Source organism: Anser anser (assembly GCF_964211835.1).
Source record: "Anser anser genome assembly, chromosome: 6".
Classification (NCBI taxonomy): Eukaryota; Metazoa; Chordata; class Aves; order Anseriformes; family Anatidae; genus Anser; species Anser anser.
The window spans coordinates 38,927,180-38,946,580 of NC_139726.1; the positions used below are offsets into that span (position 1 = coordinate 38,927,180).

Below are 19,401 nucleotides of genomic sequence, written 5' to 3' on the forward strand. Positions count from 1 at the left end.
ACTTAAACAGTTTTAAGCAAACATTTCAGCTGGTTAATTCAATATGTATAGTACTTCAAAGTTTTACTAAAAATAAGTCAGATTGGTCTAGTTACTCTCAATTGGACAAAGGCTATTCCACAACTGTGCAAGTCAGACAGATTAACTTCTAATGAAAGGTTATTAACTGAAGATGCCTGCATTTATTATGCTGTAGCATGGACAACAGCAGGACACTCAGTCATTCTCTGTGCCATGCTGAGCCTCTGTCTGCTTAATGCTGAACAACTGCAGAGCAATTGCTGATGCTGATTGCTGATGCTGGCAGAGGTGAGGACCACAGCTCTGCAGAAACACAGCCTACCTGGGAGCAGCTGAAAGCACAGCCTTCAAAGAGAGGACTGGAAGGGAAAAGTGATGGGGACAGAAAAAAAGTTTTCCCTATTTAACAGTTTACTGATTTACAGTTCACAGTTCATAATCACACTCCAGAGAAGCAAAAAATAGTTCAGAGCCCTAAGGCATTCCACAATGACAAAATGATACTCCTGCAGTAACCCCATAAACCACCATCACCTGCAGGTATAACCCAGTATGCATTTGTCCAGGTCTGGTCTGTGCTCGGTTCAAAAAAATTACTTGAGCTAGAACGCAGACCATTAGGAAGTTGGAAATATGAAAGCTATCGTGCTTTCTCCCCTTGTGAATACACATTATAATACATTATTTAGTTCAGTAGTTTCTGGTCTTGCAGGATTAGTGATGCTTTGCTCACTTTCTGCACTAAATGAAACAGAAAACCTCCCAAATCTAAACGAACAATTAATGAAAAGACAATAATACAAAGAGTGCTATATAAAGATGAGGCCAATTATGAATTAATGATTTTATTATTAAGTATGCACAAGTTTTTAATAAGTAGAGCTTAAAATAGTGACATGCATCAGAGGATTTCTCCAGGCTCTACAATTTTCATTCATCTCCATTCTGCAAAGAATTGGGCCACTGCTAAGAGCACTCTCGCTGCGCATTTTTACACTGTTGTCATCGGCTCTAACACATCATTGCGGAAAAAAGCCTCTAGGACCCAGGCATAAAGGAAGCTCAAAGAGTGGGGGTCTTCAGGTAAGTTTTGAAGCAATCGGCAGAAAACTGTGTGGGATTTCAGTCTGCTCAGCCCTCCTACTGACAGGCACACCTCTCTCAGCAGCCCAGTCCCCATCCCCAGTTTGTGTGGTTATTAGAGAGAATCCATCTGAGAGAAGTCTCCTGCACCAGACAGCACACAGCAGCAGATTTAACCACTAGAGATGAAACTAAAAAAGAAATATTCAAATCTTGAGGTTTTATCTTTTTTTTTTTTTTAAATACACACATGCTCCTCATCCTTTCTTCATATTACCATGGGAAAAGGTCCACAATGAAACCAAATGCAACAAATTGGAAAATTCTGTCTGTGTTTCAACACTAATTTCTAACACCAAGTCGCATTCTAGGCCTAAGAGAACAAAAGATTTTACTAAAGGCTGCGCTAATTCTGGCTCAGCAGAGGCCCGTTGTGGAATGCAGCACAATTCTATATAAATCCACCCCAGGGCGTAGGTACTACAGCACCAGGAAACGGAAGAAGATTGAAATCAGTGTTTATAAATACAGGCAAGAAATCCCAGTGCACATGGCACCAAAAATATAAACAGAAGTTAAGACAATCTCATCAGGAGGCCTAAATTTGCTACACTTCATGGTGGGGAACTTTTAAGGCATTTTGTTTTCTGTGCTGTTTTCAAAATGACCTTGGAGGATTTAAATCAGAACACGCATCTTCAGTAAGCAATTGATTATGCTAAGAGACAAAAGGCAACAAAATCGAAGAAACCATAGCGCATCGCATCCAAGTATCACTGTAAATTACTGTGAGATCCACACTTAAAAAATAATTCTGGTTGGGTTTTGAATTTTGTTTCTCAACGTATAACAAAAATGTAATTTAATCCGTATCAGATATATATATGTTTGAACAAAAACAAACCTTTCAGCAGAGCTATGTTTCAAATTCTCATGTCTCAACTTCTCCATATATGTAGCTTTAAATCACAGTCCATCCCAACAAAGGTACTTACACTGTCTATTACCATTTTCATCTTTCTTCTAGGGTACAATACAAGAAGTGCGATAACTGATTCCTTGGCTTACTCTTTGTGAAGACGATTTAAAAGTTGAGCACTTTATAGACATATAATTACTTACAATTAATGCAGAGTAAAATTCACATGACTTACTGTATGCTGAAAATATTATGGGCAGAACATGCACACACACCCCTGAGCATCATCCTAGTAAACATTCAAGCTGTAGGTGACACATGATTTTTGAGCTGATCAGATGCACATTTTTCCTATCTTTCAGAAAAGTAAGCCTTTTCTGGTTCTATAGAAATAGAATGTATAATGTAAAAAAAAAAATAAAATAAAAATAAAAATAGAGAAAAAAAAGACACTTTTCATTATTTTGCACTATCTATGGATGCATTTTGGGCTTCAAAAAACCCTCTCTCCCTTGAGCATCCAGGATCCAGTTTTACTTTGTTGTTTTTGTTTGTTTTTTCCCCAGTTACATATTTATGATTTTTCATCTGCTACAATATAAGGCCCATCTGTTCTTTTTTCTGTCCTTCTCCAGAATATATCATCTTTCAACATCTGATTGTTCTACAATGGCAAGAGGAGGTTGTTTTATAGCCTCCTACAACCCAAAGCCCTTCCGAGTGCCTTGAAGGCAGTGACCCACCACCAACCTGTTTCCTCCAGACATCCCAAGTAAAGTCTGTAGTCTGGCAAACATTTCCTAAAGGATAAGGTAGCAAAATCTCTACCTAGACTCCTGAATTTGTTACAGCACTTTTCTGCATTATTTCTTGAATCCAGTACAATCTCCTTTTTCTTGCTCCAAGCAAGTATCCAACGCTTTGGGATGTATTCAGGGAAAACAAAGAAATGCACATGAGCAAGTAATGTAGTCAGATCAAAAGTGCGCTAACTATTCAAAACTTGCATGTAGGTACACTTCAAAATGCTATTAACTTGAATGAACGTTAATTTTCATTAGAGGATGAACAATTACACAACAAGAAGAGTATGTATTTCTTTTAATTTTACAGAGTATTTGTTTGTGCTCCGTAAAGCTTCCATTTCCAAGGAAGGGGCAGAGTCAAGTGCTCACCCTGAAGTACGAGGCTGGAAAAGGCACGCTACAGAATAGGACGTGGAGTGACATATATCCTCATTAAAACATTTAGCTTTAGACTTCAGCTGACAATTAGGTAATTATAAAAAGTACAGCACAGAGGCAAAAGAAGCATTTTGCAGAAGCATCTCACAGAACCTGGCCCCAGAGAACGGTAAAATCAGATTCACCTACGAGGTGCTGCATTACACTTTTAATTTATGTTGGTTTTTTTTGTATGAAGAGGAATTTGAAGAAAGAGGGTCTGTCGTGTCTGTCCATGTGCCACCCCTCTACCCCACTCCACAAAGCAAAACCCTGACAGCCAGGTGCCCAACTCAGAGAGCAGCTTAATCTCATACATCATTGCCTGTACACACCTCCTGTTTCTTAATATCCCAAGAACAGTACAAAAAACTTTGGTTTAACCTAGTAAATAATCTGACTGGAAATAGGTATACACAGCCTAAGTGAAAAGCAGTGACATAAAAGAAAACTAAAAATAAAACACCCATACTGGTTGGTGGTTGTTTGGTTTGTTTTCCGTTAATGGAAACACCCCTCCAATGTGGAGGTAACTTCACAGGGTGACCTTCCCCAAAAGCAAGATGCAATGCAGCTTTCTGGTTAGAAAATTCCACTGCCTCCGTGTCAAGCCTCCACTCGTGCCAAATTCCCTGTCAGTCAGCCTCTGCTGCAGGTTATTGCTAAGCACAATTAAGAGGGAAATCACTAGAAACAAATACCTGCATACCAATTGGACTTCACGGCCTGCCAAAACTGCAATGCCCTTATTTTAGAACACAGGAATGAAGTCTCCTACTGACATTACAGGTTGGCTGTTTCCTATGAAGTTTCAGGCCACTTTTTTTTTTTTTTTATCCTTTATCTAATAAATGACATGACCACATGATTACAGTCAGACTAATGACTACTACCACTCATTTGCTTTGTCCCTATGATGTAATTAGAGTAGCTCAATATTTTTAAAAAGTAAAAATAAAAAAAAGTCAGACTTATGTAGGCAACCACCCTTCCATCAGGTTCTCGAGCAATGAGCTTTAGCTGTGTTTCCTAAATAGCAGCAGCAGCCCGAACAAGCGGAGGATGTTGTCGTAACTTCTCTAACACTCCTACCCGCGCTGTAATGTATACACAAACCTCCGATTAAAATACAAACAAATCTCACAGCTGCCAACATCAAAAACTCAGGAAGGATGCTGGAACTGCTCAAGAATACCCAGGCATTAGACAATGCAGCAATATTCTTGAAAAACATTTTATAAAATAATGCTTCTAGAACCCAGAAGCTGAACATTTATTATGAAAGCCAAGTTCCATCCAGTCCAACATTTTTAAGTGGCTTAATGTAGTCCTATTATTACAAATTAACCCAAGTCATTTTTTTTTCCACTTTTCTGTACTATATTTAACAAACACCTGCACAAACCAGGAAGCATTTCCAGAAGTCCCAAACACCACCAGAAGTACCAGTAGCTGTTCCAGCCACCACAACCAGCCCAGTGACACCACCACCCTGCTGCTGAGGCGCACCACTGTCAGATTGGCTGAGAACTGGGTCAATCCTTCAAGGACAACACTTCACTCAAAGCCTTTCCTAACAGCCTGCAAGATGCCAATACACATCAACAATACCAACTGCAGTTGAGAAAGCAAAAATCATTTGAAACAAACCTCCTGTGCTACCACAATGCAGACTGCACCAGTTAACTGCAAATTAGCATCCCTATCGGACATGGCGAAGGTTTTGAACTCAGCTGTCACAACAGTGAGTCACTGGTTTGTGATCACCAGTAAAAACTCACTGGAAATTCAAAAGTTTCCACTCGTACTGACTGTAGGAAACAGAAAGCGGGCTATTTTTGAAGATACCAACAAATATAATTATTTTAAATCTGCTTCTCCTTGGTCACAAACCAACATAGATAACCAGGTAGCTAACATCTCATCAGATGTTGTATCTTGTCCAGAACAAAAATAAAACTTCAATTATAAAATATGCTACTCTCAAGCACACTTATGTATGTTCTAATATTTCTTCCTATCAGCAAAGAAAAAAATTGCTTTACTGCAGGAAGCGTTAGTTTTGTAATTGTGCATCCAGCCTAACACTGAGCTGGAAGTGGCTATGCACTGGAGCTGACCAGATGTCACCATCAATTCTGGGCACAGGGACACACGACATACACTCAAGCCAACAGCTTTCCATCAAAATGACCTTATGAAACATATTACTTACCTTCCTAGCATTTTCTAGAAAATGAGCACCCAAAGTGCTGGCTTAGCAAAGCCGATCTGTACTGCAGTGGGTCGAAATTTACAGTGCCGATCATCACTGTAACTATCCACCTTCCTTAATAACTTATCTTTGAGATACAGTTCCTCAAGGAAACGCTAATAAAAGACCTTGCAGAGGGCACTAAGAGTGCAGGAGCATACCTGTGGTATTTGAGTGTTAGGACATGCAAGTGGACCGTTCTGATGCAAGGGAAAAAAAAACTAACACACCAACCTTCAAAGCAAACCATCAAATACATACTTTGCAATAAATAGGGAGGAAGGTTTTGCACAAGTAAGGACAAGCAGTTTCAAACCTGAAGTGCTGTATGACCACAGAAGATGAAGTTTTAATATTTGCTTTCTTTGTTGTGGATTTCAGAGCTGCTTCTGGGATGTAGCTTATCTCAGGTCCTGAAGAAAACCCAAGGGCAGCCAGAGGCTGCATGCATGCAGTTATCTATGTCAAGAGACATGCTCAGCCTGGAATCGTCCTCGTGACTTGGGGAGCACTGGACATTAACACCAGGGAAGCTGGTGCTGATCTACCCGAGTTCAGCTCTGACCAGCAGATGTGCAGGGAGCACAGGCTGCACAAAAGCAAATCAATAGGCTGTTAATAATGTGTTAATAGCACATTTAGTAGATGGACAGGAATACAGGGATGCTGTTCGTGTTTGTAGGGAGAAAATTCGTGTGGCCGAAGCCCAACTAGAGTTGAAGGTGGCCATGTCTATGGGAGACAATAAAAAAGGTTTTTTTTAGATATGTGAACAGAAAAATGAGAACCAAAGAAAACATAGGTCCGCTACTAGATGGGGAGGGTCTCCTCACAGACAATGACATAGGCAAAGCAGAGACGTTTAACGCCTTCGCCTCTGTCTTCAACAATGATGATGGGCTTCGGGACCCAGGGTACCCTGAGCTGGAGGACCATGATGGTGGGAATGACAAACTCCCAACTGACCCTGAACGTGTGCGGGAATTGCTGCTCCACCTGGATCCATATAAGTCCATGGGTCCGGATGGGATTCATCCCAGGGTGCTTAAAGAGCTGGCTGACGTCATCGCAGGACCTCTCTCAATTATTTTCCAACAATCTTGGGAATCTGGAGAGATCCCGGTAGACTGGAAGCTGGCAAATGTTGTGCCAATTTTCAAGAAAGGTAAGAAAAAAGACCCTAGCAATTACAGGCCTGTCAGTCTCACGACAGTGCCTGGTAAAAATATGGAGTGGATGATCCTTGAAGTTACTGAAGCGCACTTGGGGGACAAAGCAGTCATTGGTCCCAGCCAATATGGGTTCATGAGGGGTAGGTCCTGCCTAACAAATTTGATTTCCTTTTATGATAAGATCACCCATCTAGTCGATCAAGGGAAACCAGCTGATGTGATCTTTTTGGACTTCAGCAAAGCTTTTGACATGGTTTCCCATAGGATCCTACTGGACAAAATGTCCAGCATACAACTAAACAAAAACATCATACGATGGGTGAGCAATTGGCTGATGGGCAGGGCTCAAAGGGTTGTGCTCAATGGGGCCACATCTGGCTGGCGGATGGTCACTAGTGGGGTCCCTCAAGGCTCCATTTTAGGGCCAGTCCTCTTCAATGTTTTTACAAATGATTTGGATGTAGGACTAGAAGGTGTTTTGAGCAAATTTGCCGACGACACCAAATTTGGAGGAGTTGTGGACTCGGATGAGGGTGGAAAGGCCTTGCAGAGAGATCTGGACAGATTGGAGAGCTGGGTGATCACCAACCACATGAAGTTTAACGAGAGCAAGTGCCGGGTCCTGCACCTGGGACAGGGCAACCCTGGCTATAGGTACAGACTGGGCAACGAGACACTGGAGAGCAGCCCCGCAGAGAGGGATCTGGGGGTTGTGGTTGACAGCAAGTTGAACATGAGCCAGCAGTGTGCCCTCGCAGCCAGGAGGGCCAACCGCATCCTGGGGTGCATCAAGCACGGCATCGCTAGTCGGTCGAGGGAAGTGACTGTCCCGCTCTACTCCACGCCGGTGCGGCCTCATCTCAAGTACTGTGTGCAGTTCTGGGCACCACAGTACAAAGAGGGTATAAAACTGTTGGAGAGTGTCCAGAGGAGGGCGACGAAGATGGTGAAGGGCCTAGAGGGGAAGACGTATGAGGAGCAGCTGAGGTCACTGGGCCTGTTCAGCCTGGAGAAGAGGAGGCTGAGGGGGGGCCTCATCGCGGTCTACAACTTCCTCGCGAGGGGGAGTGGAGAGGCAGGTGACCTATTCTCCATTATCACCAGTGACAGGACCCACGGGAACGGTGTCAAGCTGAGGCACGGGAAGTTTAGGCTGGACATCTGGAAGAGGTTCTTCACCGAGAGGGTGGCTGCACACTGGAACAGACTCCCCAGTGAAGTAGTCACTGCACCAAGCCTGTCTGAATTTAAGAAGAGATTGGACTGTGCACTTAGTCACATGGTCTAAACTTTTGGGCAGACCTGTGCAGTGACAGGAGTTGGACTTGATGACCCTTATGGGTCCCTTCCAACTCGGGATATTCTATGGTTCTATGATAGATCATTTTGCAGACGAAAAGGCATGGTAATTAAACGATCAGGGAATACAGCCATAGATCCATCAAGGAACTTTGAGGAAAAAGGGTCAGAAAATTAAATCCTTCCCATCATATGTCATGTCATCAGCCTTTCAAAGCTCACCAGAACCTGAGATTCTATTTCTCTTGAAAGAGTCCCTCCCACTTGTCCTTTTGGGCATGCCAGACAGCATAGATGGTTTCCTGCTCCCAGCAGATGCCAGACACTGGGTTTCACACTCAAACAGCACCCTCAGAAAAGCTTACAAAGACTTACAGAGCACATTGGCCAAGTCATATATGATGCGTGTGCCTGCTGACCCCACATTTTAATCAATATCCAGCTATGAACATGCTAAGAAATGTATGTTTTTTTAATTTTGTTTTTGCATAGTTATTTGTGCTTTGTTTTGTTTCAAACCAGACAAGACTACTGGAAATTCTTGTCAGTCCCCAGGACAGTACGTGCTGCTACCTACATGCAACTGGCACGATTTAATTCGGAAGGCATGACACAATAGGCAACAAAATTCCTGGGGATCAGATTGCTGCAGATGGTGTTAAAAGGTGTCGTAAGGTGTCATAAGACCAGGCAACAGAAATAATGTGATCTAGGCATATGACACCAGAAAAACAATTCCTGAAAAATAAACGATTCCTGAATGCTAAAAAGTGTAACTCTGCACAGTGTCTAAATTTAATGGCCAATAACTAAGCACAGAATCACAGAACCATCTAGGTTGGAAGAGACCTCCAAGATCACCTAGTCCAACCTCTGACCTAACACTAACAAGCCCTCCACTAAACCATATCACTAAGTGCTACATCTAAACATCTTTTAAAGACCTCCAGGGATGGTGACTCAACCACTTCCCTGGGCAGCCCATTCCAATGCCTAACAACCCTTTCGGTAAAGAAGTTCTTCCTAACATCCAACCTAAACCTCCCCTGGCACAACTTTAGCCCATTCCGCCTCGTCCTGTAACCAGGCACCTGAGAGAATAGACCAATCCCCACCTCGTTACAGCCTTCTTTAAGGTACCTATAGAGAGCGATAAGGTCGTCCCTGAGCCTCCTCTTCTCCAGGCTAAACAACCCCAGCTCCCTCAGCCGCTCCTCGTAAGACTTGTTCTCCAGACCCCTCACCAGCTTCGTTGCCCTTCTCTGGACTCGCTCAAGCACCTCCATGTCCTTCTTGTAGCGAGGGGCCCACAACTGAACACAGTACTCGAGGTGCGGCCTCACCAGAGTCGAGTACAGGGGGACAATCACTTCCCTAGACCTGCTGGCCACACTGCTTCTTATGCAAGCCAGGATGCTGTTGGCCTTCTTGGCCACCTGAGCACACTGCTGGCTCATATTCAGCCGACTATCAACCAGTACTCCCAGGTCCCTCTCTGCCAGGCAGCTTTCCAACCACTCATCTCCCAGCCTGTAGCGCTGCTTGGGGTTGTTGTGCCCCAGGTGCAGGACCCGGCACTTGGCCTTGTTGAACCTCATACAGGTGGCCTCAGCCCATCGGTCCAGCCTATCCAGATCCTCCTGCAGAGCCTTCCTTCCCTCGAGCAGATCGACACACGCACCTAACTTGGTGTCGTCTGCAAACTTACTGAGGGTGCACTCGATCCCCTCATCCAGGTCATCGATAAAGATATTAAAGAGGACTGGCCCTAGTACTGAGCCCTGGGGGACTCCACTAGTGACCGGATTCCAACTGGATTTGACTCCATTCACCACGACTCTTTGGGCCCAGCTACCCAGCCAGTTTCTAACCCAACGAAGCATACGCCAGTCCAAGCCAAGAGCAGCCAGTTTCTCGAGGAGAATGCTGTGGGAAACGGTGTCAAAAGCCTTACTGAAGTCAAGGTAGACCACATCCACAGCCTTCCCCTCATCCACCAAGCGCGTCACTTGGTCATAGAAGGAGATCAGGTTCGTCAAGCAGGACCCACCTTTCATAAACCCATGCTGACTGGGCCTGATCGCCTGGTTGCCCTGCAAGTGCCGCGTGATGACACTCAAGATAATCTGCTCCATGAGCTTCCCTGGCACTGAGGTCAAACTAACAGGCCTATAGTTCCCCGGGTCTACCCTCCGGCCCTTCTTGTAGATGGGCATCACATTTGCTAGCCGCCAGTCGACTGGGACCTCCCCTGATAGCCATGACTGCTGATAAATGATGGAAAGCGGCTTGGCCAGCTCCTCTGCCAGTTCCCTCAGCACCCTCAGGGAGATCCCATCAGGCCCCATCGCCTTGCGTACATCTAAGTGCTGTAGCAAGTCACCAACCACTTCCTCGTGAATTGTGAGGGCCAGATCCTGCTCCCCATCCCCTTCCACCAGCTCAGGGTACTGGGTATCCAGTTAACAACTAGTCTTGCCACTAAAGACTGAGGCAAAGAAGGCATTAAGCACCTCAGCCTTTTCCTCATCTCTCGTCACTAAGTTTCCCCCCATCCAGTAAAGGATGGAGATTCTTCTTAGTCCTCCTTTTAGTGTTAATGTATTTATAAAAACATTTACAACATGAGTTTTTATAGCTGTCCTACATCTACATGCAGACTGAGGAACCTTTTATGTTAAGGTACAAACATGTTTTCCAGCTGTACCTTGGGGGGCCACACAGTAACATAAAATTTCACTGTCCACACTCTTACTGGCTACCGAGAAAGACCATACCTGCAGGTCCAGGCACAGCCAGGAGGGATGTCCCCTCAGCCTATAAGGGGGGAGCTGAAGCACACACACAAACACGTGCTGCCCGTGTAAAGACTCGCTCAATTCCTGCTGACACTAATGGGATCCTCCCTGTCGCATCAGAGTGCTTGGGATCAGGACCTTATCAAATGATTCATTTCAGCACAGGGCTGAAGCAGAAAATGCCATGTGCCTTAGGTTTTTCAAATAAGAAAATAACATTCTTGTGACAAAACGATTTAAAAAAAAAAAAAGATCTCATTTTTCCTAATCACAGATCAAAACAAGCTCAGAAATACATCTAATGCACTAGATGTTATTTTACTCACTTCAAATTTCCGATTTGAAAACACAATTTCCAATAAGCACCACTAAGCCTACCCTTAGGCTTAAACAGCCACAGCTCAGACAGCCATTTCGCCTTACCTATAATTCATAAGAAGCTCATTGTTAGTCCACAAGCATGGTTCAGATACAACTGAACTCTTGTATTATTAATAGATCTACAAGAGAACGTTCAGCTTCACATAATCAACTACCTCCGAGGCATTCAATAGTTTCTCTGTATTTGTGGGTGGGTAGGGTTTTGGTGGTGTTGCTGGTGGCGGAGGGGTTTTTGTTTGTTTTGATTTTTAATAAAAGAAGCATTACCATTTCCAATCAGTCAACACAATGGTATAGACGCCCTATACTTCATAACAGGCAATTATTTTTGTTCAAGATGAAAACAGAATTAGGTAATATACTGGAAATACAACATCTATTTTATATCAAATGCCAAGCCACAAAAGAATAATAGATACAAAAAAGGCAGGAACCAGTCAGAAGCAATCTGTCTATGCATTACAACATTTCTGAAGTAATCAGAGTAAGAGTTGAGATTTATTCTTGGAAATGCTATTGTGCTAAATAAATACAAAAACCGTAGAGTAACTGTTTACTTTTAAAACAGATTTTTATGACTTTCTGGGATTGAGTACAAATTCTTCCTCTGCTACTTACTTCAAATTTCCTTTCAGAAGGCGTCAACATTACCTTAACTCCCTGCAACACCTTTCAAAGTACAATATAGTAAGAAAAGGGTTTAAATCCTCCCAATACATTCGCTTGAGAACTGCTATATAAACCTCTCCTCGCTTCTCCTTCACAGCATCCGTAATGACTGCTTCTCTAATAGGTACCTGATAGGTGTTAGCATTGTATTGCCTTTAAGCATGTGAATATTTAAAACAACTTTCAAAATATATATATGAAAAAACTGAAGAGTATTGTCAGAGTTCCCAACACATCATTATGAAAGCAGATTTGTAAAACTCCATGACAGAGCAATGCACAAGCCACCCTGCCAGGAATACTCTTATCCAAAGCCATGCTTTATTTAAAAGAATTGTCACCCTCTAATAAACAGAGGGTTTTATTAGCAAGCTGTTTGCTAATCTGTACAATTGAAATGCAGTCAAGGAAATAAAGTAATAAAACTTCCTTGAAATGCATGATTAGGTATTTGGAGAAGCAGAGTACACCTAAATACAGTACATTTACAAAAGTAGACATTAAAGTTAAAAATTAAAATAAGCTATTAATAGGATGAGACAGCTTGTGACTCATTGTCTAACAAAGGAAGCACGTCAGGGAACAAAAAAAAAATCAGAAGACTGCACGTATGACATTTTAAAGATATATGCACAAGCCATTTAGTTATTAAACACAACAGGGTGATGCATTTTCCAAGCGGACACAGTCAATGAAGAGAAGAGAATATGCCAACCAGGAAAACATGGTCGATGTTCAGATAGAAGAATCCATGTCCAAAGATATGTCACATCCAAAAAAAAGAAAGAGGAGCTCTCTTGCACCTGATAAGTAAAGAGATCTCTGATAAAACTTTTTCATTAGGCTTTTTGTCACCATTCTTTGTGTTTTCCCAAAATATTTTTGCTTGTAAATATTTGCAGATTTCACTCAGACTGGTCCCATGTCTGCAAATCAGTAAGTGTAAAAGAAGAACATGTCCAATGATGTACTTTTGAAAAAAACAAAAAACAAACAAACAAAAAACAAATCACCACAATCTCGCAGTCTGCCCTTAATTTCAATGTCCTCTTTTACCTAGCAAAAAACTAATCTGTGCAGGATGTGGCAGTACAACAGCTTGAAAGTAAACATTTGAATAGACAGAGTAAAGTTAATTTCACCAAAGACTCTCTAAGATACCAGTGCAATTTTTTTCTTTTAATTAAATACTTAAACTTCACTGTTTTCAAATATTTTGGCATCTTGATAAAGCTCAACTTACTCATTAGGAGAAACCCTTTTTTTTTTTTTTTTTTTTAACAACAGTTTCTTATCTATCAACAGCAATTCTTCCCCAACCCTTTTCAGGAGAAAAGCTAAAAGCACATCAGTAAGGGGCTGATGCTCCAGCCTCTGCAGGCCAAGGCTCTGGCTGGACAACACCAGTATTTTGCCCAAAGTCTTATTCTCATATTGTCTGTTGGAGTTGAGATTATACAACTACAGTTACTAAACACACACAGAGTTTGATACGATTTTGGCATTCCCTTTAACACTTCTTTTCCTAAAGACAACAATCAACTCTTCACCAACTTCATAGGAACTGTATTTTTCCATACCTCTAATAACAGAGGTTATTGCAGCGATCCAGTATGTGCTCCTGAGGGCCTTTTATGCCACAAAACGAGATCTTGCAAGTTTAAAGCTCATCAACTCTTCCCACACTCCTCGAAGGTGTATCTCACAGCAGTGAGGCAAGTAACAGGAAGATTTGTTTTCATCTTAGGTCACTCACTTACATGTAAGATCTTTTCACATACAAAGGATAGTAGTAACGTATGCTGTCTTATTTCTCCCAAAGATTTCACGTTGATAAAATTATCTGCGATGTTCTCATGGACCAGCAAAGTTCAGTGCCAGCAAAGTTAGCCAAAAATAATGTAAAACTAATCCAAAATGCCTAATTTGGAAAGACTGCCAAACTCTCTGTAGTAAGTGGCTAACGCACACTATTTTTGTCTCAAAACATTCAACATTTTTCCCCAACAATAACTACATTTATTTTTAAAGTTATAGTAAACATTTGTAAATGTAAATGTATTGATTCCTATACAACGCATCTTTCATTCTAAGTAGACGCTTACTTTTTGAAGAACTGAAACAATGAAGGGTAGTAAAAGACATAGATATATATAAATAAAAACTGAGTCCTGCACGGAATACCGAAGTTCTCTGCCCCCTGCCCTCCCACCCAACCCATCTCCAAGTTCCTTTCCTCTGCTCCACTTTTGGGCAGACTGTTTTCCGTCAGCTCAGACTGGATGAAGAACCTCTCTCATCACCGCTTTCTCAGTGCTGTGGCTCCAGCTTTTTCATACTACCTATGTCAAATGGCAGAGTAAAATTACATCTTCCTGTCAAGAGGAAGCAGTTTTAAACAGCAAGCATTTTTATATGAAGTTTCAACTTCACATATACTTGATTACTTATGATTTAATTTTTGTGCTTGTAACTTTTCTTCATATCACAGCCCATCTCTGTCTCACTCATCTACCACTTTTACTCAGAATAACTGAAGGACATTTCCATGGCGCTCTCAATAAAGCCTGCTAACACAACCCAGCTTGGCTTACTAACACTAAAAATAAGCCAAACACAACTGGCACCTCAAAATGCAATTGTTAAAAAGATAAAACATAAAACATCAATATAAGCCAGGGCACAAAATAAATGCAATACCTTGAAATGGTACTGACTAATGCTTAGGGCTATGAATTTCTGAGATTTTATATTTATGGGAAGGCTTAGCAAAGCCCGTTGATATTCTTTCAATGTAATTTTGGAGTAATATGAAGAAACAACCTAAACTATGAATTTTAACTACACAGTAATGCACATCACCACATCTCATCACCATCACTGGGAAAATAAAAGCTTTGCTTCTTTCTTCCAGGCTGGCGCTGAGATTGCAAAGATAGACTGTGGTTAAATGTATACAGCCATATCCAATGATTTTTACTGCTGTTTTTTATTAGTGGTGAAACAATTTCCCAGCAATCTTCTTCCTTTCAGAATTAAAACCACAACACATGAGGGTTTTCCCCTCCCAAAATCTCCAGCGATAATTCATACTTAGTGTTCCCTCAGTAAAATGGGAAAGTGGTTAAAAACAAATCCGCAGACACAGAGCATCAGAGCTTCCTGTCTAGAGGAACACAGGTACATCTGCTCCTCTTAAAGGCATTATCACACTGGCAATTACAAGTCAGCACTCCTGAGTGAAGCGGAATATATACCTTAGTTACTCAAATTTCTCTGTTTAAAAGACTAGAGTGCCTAAATGCCTCCAACTCCGTCTACTTCTCTATTTTCTCACTTCATAATAACTGTTCTGTTTTGGCTTTCTACAAATAGGGGAAAAAATAAACTTTCACATGGCTTCAGGACTCTAAGTAGCAAATCTGTAACTATGGAAAAAATCTGAGAAATCAAATTCCCAATTAATACAAAAGAAAAAAAGTTGGATTATAATGGTGTTCTACTAATTTCTCAGGAACAGATCTTTTCAATGTAGTTAAAACCCTGCTATATTGTAGCTGTGATTTAAGAGGACTCCTTTCTACTTTTGGGTAAGTGCATAATGCAATGCACTCAGTCTCTCTAATTTAAGGGAAGAATTGAACATAATCGTCAAGAAGAAATCAACAGTAATTTAATTTTATACTGCACCAGTGTATCTACAGGTAGTAGGAGAGAGAAGCATTACGTACTGCAGTCACTCGCCTCTTATCTCAAATCTCTTCTTTGTCCTCTCTCAGTAATGCATGGGACTTCATAGAAACATTAGTTTCCTAAAAGTATTTAAGGAAGGCAGGAGAGAGAGGAAAGCATTAAAAAACTTATTAATTCATTAATTCATCACTGCATAGAACTGGAAATCAGCATTTCCATCAAGTGTATCAGTAGAGTTCACTCTTTCCTTTCTTGGTGCCCCTTATAGCATCATCCATTACTGGCTTAGAACATAAACCCAAGTTTCACCAAGGAACACACCAAGTTTCAGGAAGAAAATGAACATCAATATATCATGCCATATTAAGATCCCAAGATAATAAGTACATTATGAAATTTGTTTTCACAATATGTTAGTAGAACAAATGATGAAATAAGGCTACAGACTGCATTTCTGAAAAAACTCATACAGATTTCCAGCACAAGCTTATCAACGAATCTCTAAGTAAAGTAGCAAGCCAACCAAAGAACGAAAGATTTAAGTTGCTTTCATAAAGCTGCTGATTCCAAGGGGTTTCACATCAGATGCAGCATGGATAGTAAAAGCCAGTTGTGCTTAAGTTCTCTAAGAATTATATATTCCCATTTTCTGTCTAGCGAGTTTCCTCATATTTTGCTCATCTCTTTCAGGGCCTGAAAGACTTGATTGCATGAGCTCCCACTTGTCCTCTTCCCTGCAGCATCTTGTGCTCTGTGACTGCTGCAGGCTGCTGGCACAGACCAGCACCAGCCCTGGCCATTGAGCGATGCAGCACCCGGCGTGCGCGGGAGGCAGTGCTCGACTTGACGTCCTTCACTCTCTGCTATTTATATTCCGTCTTCTAAGAGGTATTTCCTGACCACACAATAAAGAATCAGCATGACCTTAAAGCTGTTTTGTATGTAGATGTCTGCTGCAACCAGCAGAAAGCCATCCTTACTCAACGCTGTTCCGAAATTATGCAGCTTTTCCTGCTGTGGGTAGTAAATCATTCATAAGTTTAGCATCGCTGACTTGGAAATGAATTATTAGCTGCAGTGAGCTTGGAGACACCATAACAATGCGTGAACAAAACTGTTATGAAGATATTCGTACATTTTTCTCTTTAAATAAAATGCATTTAGTGAACAGTCCCCCAGTAACCAAGGCAACCCGAGCTGGTACGCACCTGACTCCTGCTACGTTTCAGTTCTGGATTTCCAGGTTTTCTGGCGTAAAATGGAAAGGATGCCCGTGTGGTGCACACATACGCTTACACATTGTATATAATTATAAAAAGGGTATGTATACATATACATATATTTATATGCACAAACCCACTAAGGATATGAAAGAAAATTACCAGAGTTGAAATTCTTTACATCGCAAATTTAAAGGTGTAACTAATTCAAACATTAACATGTACTGGAACTGTATGCAGCCAATGCATCTCACCGTCAGTTTTCCATATTTCACATCTTCCCTATAAGGGTTCCACTTCACCACAAAAATACTGTACTGCCTCAGCATGACCCTGACGCTTCAAAGAGATGTGCAAGTACAAAGCCTTGCTCCAGCTAAGCTTCTAACCAAGAAGACATGAATCCATGGTTACTAATGTATTTGTGATGTTAAATTACACAATTCTTATGCAGCGCTTAGACAAAACTCCTAGTCAGCGTTCAAATTCAGTGGTACACAGGTACAGTCTCTTATATATTTTATATAAATAACAATCACTAATGCCAAGTGTGAAGAAAGGAGCTCATAACAGTAATTTGTTAGAGTTGAACCTCCAAAAATATTGAATAGCGTTTAGGCAAATCTTCCTTAAAATGTTATGTCATTTTTCCCACATGAGGATTATTTTTTGAGCTGCATAAAAATATTTGCGGAGAGCAAAGCCTTTGTTTCTTTTTAAGAGGGATATATCTTTACCCTAAATTACTCACACATTTATCATATTCGATATATCATACCTGCTTGTTCGAGAATTAAGTGGAATACCATTTGTAGCAAGTGACTAATACATAAATACCTTTGATGGGTGCTTCATCACTTTCCCAATGTTACTTTTTTTAAAAAAGCATTACTTGCCCTGTGGGAATTACATGAAAAAACTCCTTATCATTCTTCATTTCCGTGGAGCAGGCAATTCAACTTTTACCACATGCTAGTAATTATTTTATGGAAGACATCCACAAGATGATGTTGCAATATCTATCTATATAAATAAAAAGCTTGCAGCACTAAAATATTTCAGTGACACTTACAGACTAGACACTCACCACTGGCAAGTCATTGGAATATCTGCATTCAATGGTATTTATAACAAACATCGACAACACACAAAAAACCTACATGAAAACAGATGTGTAAAATGCATAAATCATCATAATGGAAGAAAAAGAAGATCCTCAAAATAAAGACATCCCTTGAACGTGCAGTACTGGAGCAAAAATAATCTGTTTCCACAAAAATATGTGGGAATAAAATGGCCAAATAAAATGAATTTGATTCAAAATGTTCAAAAATAAAAAAGCGAAACTGAGAAACTCTGCCAACAAGCAAGAAAAACCACAAACAATGGTTACAGGCTAAGACTTCTGCAACATAGTAACAATCCTCCACCTCTGCATTGTGTTATTTTGTTTAATACATTATGTACTATCATTCCGCTTTCCCCTATTTTTTTTTTCTCTTCGTATTTCTTTTGCTGGTCCCCTAACAACATGAAACACCACTGAACTATGAAGTTATTAGTATGTTTTTACATTGTTAGGTTTTTGTTTTCCTTCATACGTTAAAAATCCAAGTATTACACTCATTGACATCATCAGAACAGGTTGCTCAGAGAAGCTGTGGAATTGGGAGATTCTCCCTCCTTAGACGTCTTAGACATCTGGCCATGCTCCTGGGATGTTTCTCCAGGTGGCCCTTCTAGAGAACTAGAATTTTTAGGGGTTAATCTAGGTAGATTAAATACATACAATAAACAGTAACTTCCCATTCACCTTGAAAATGTTTTATGTGTATGATCTGTAAGAACAGGTTTTAGCCATATTCTAAGAATATGTAGACTGGCATAAACCAAGGTTAGCTTAGCTGATTCACCATGGAGCTATGCCAATTTATACTTGATAAGGACCCCGCATTGTAATTTCCACTTCTGTGAGAATGACCTGTTTTCTGGTGTTTGGATATGCTATAGTTTAACCCAGGTCAGAATTCATAGTTGTTCAGCGTGAAGTCCACCAGAACAAAGGCAGTCATGAATAAACCATCAGGTTTTGCTTGGGAAAAGACTCCTGCTCTCTATTGAGAAATTCTTCTCATAGCTTTCTTACCTGCACTCTCAAACTACTGACATGGAAAACTTACTTGTAAAATTCTAAACTGTTCAGACTTAAAGAAAAAAAAAGGTGGGGTGGAAGTAAACCTATACATATATTACAAAAGTGAGTTTCATTTCTTCAGCATTGATTAAATTCATTAAGCTTTCAGAAGTGTGGAGGTTTTTAATAGCAAAATATTCTTCCATGTTTTCAAAGGTAAACTGAGTTGTTTACATACAACAGTCATGATGGAAATTCCTCTTCATGTGTCTCAAGCATCACTCCCTGTAGCCATGGCAAAATGTAAGAAACAATCCAACCCTCAAGTTTTAATTTATATTCTGATTGCAAAGCTGTCCCAAAATTTGCTAGCCCACATACAGTTTCAAAGTGGCACACTCATCAGAGAGCTGTGGCATCACACGTGAGCATGGAGCCAGACACACCAGGAAAAATATTCCCTTTCCAGACTCTTAGAGTGGAAGAAGTATGATGGCAGCGGTCTGAACAGTGGGAGCCAACTTGGAAAAAAATA

The 19,401-nt window shown here is 40.9% G+C and overlaps 1 protein-coding gene across 12 annotated transcripts in view; it reads right to left on the reverse strand.

Moving 5' to 3' along the window:
- The window catches only part of HECW2 (HECT, C2 and WW domain containing E3 ubiquitin protein ligase 2), a 187,773-nt gene that overhangs the window by 128,348 nt on the left and 40,024 nt on the right, over positions 1-19,401 (reverse strand). For 2 of the 12 annotated variants that reach the window (XM_083842977.1, XM_083842986.1), the window contains exon 1: positions 15,551-15,604. The exons of 9 other annotated variants lie outside the window; for them this stretch is intronic. The gene's annotated coding sequence lies outside the window, so the exon portion shown is untranslated. Of the gene's footprint in view, positions 1-15,550; positions 15,605-19,401 lie in introns of those variants that run through there. One more of the 12 variants, XM_083842989.1, reaches the window with a different exon arrangement.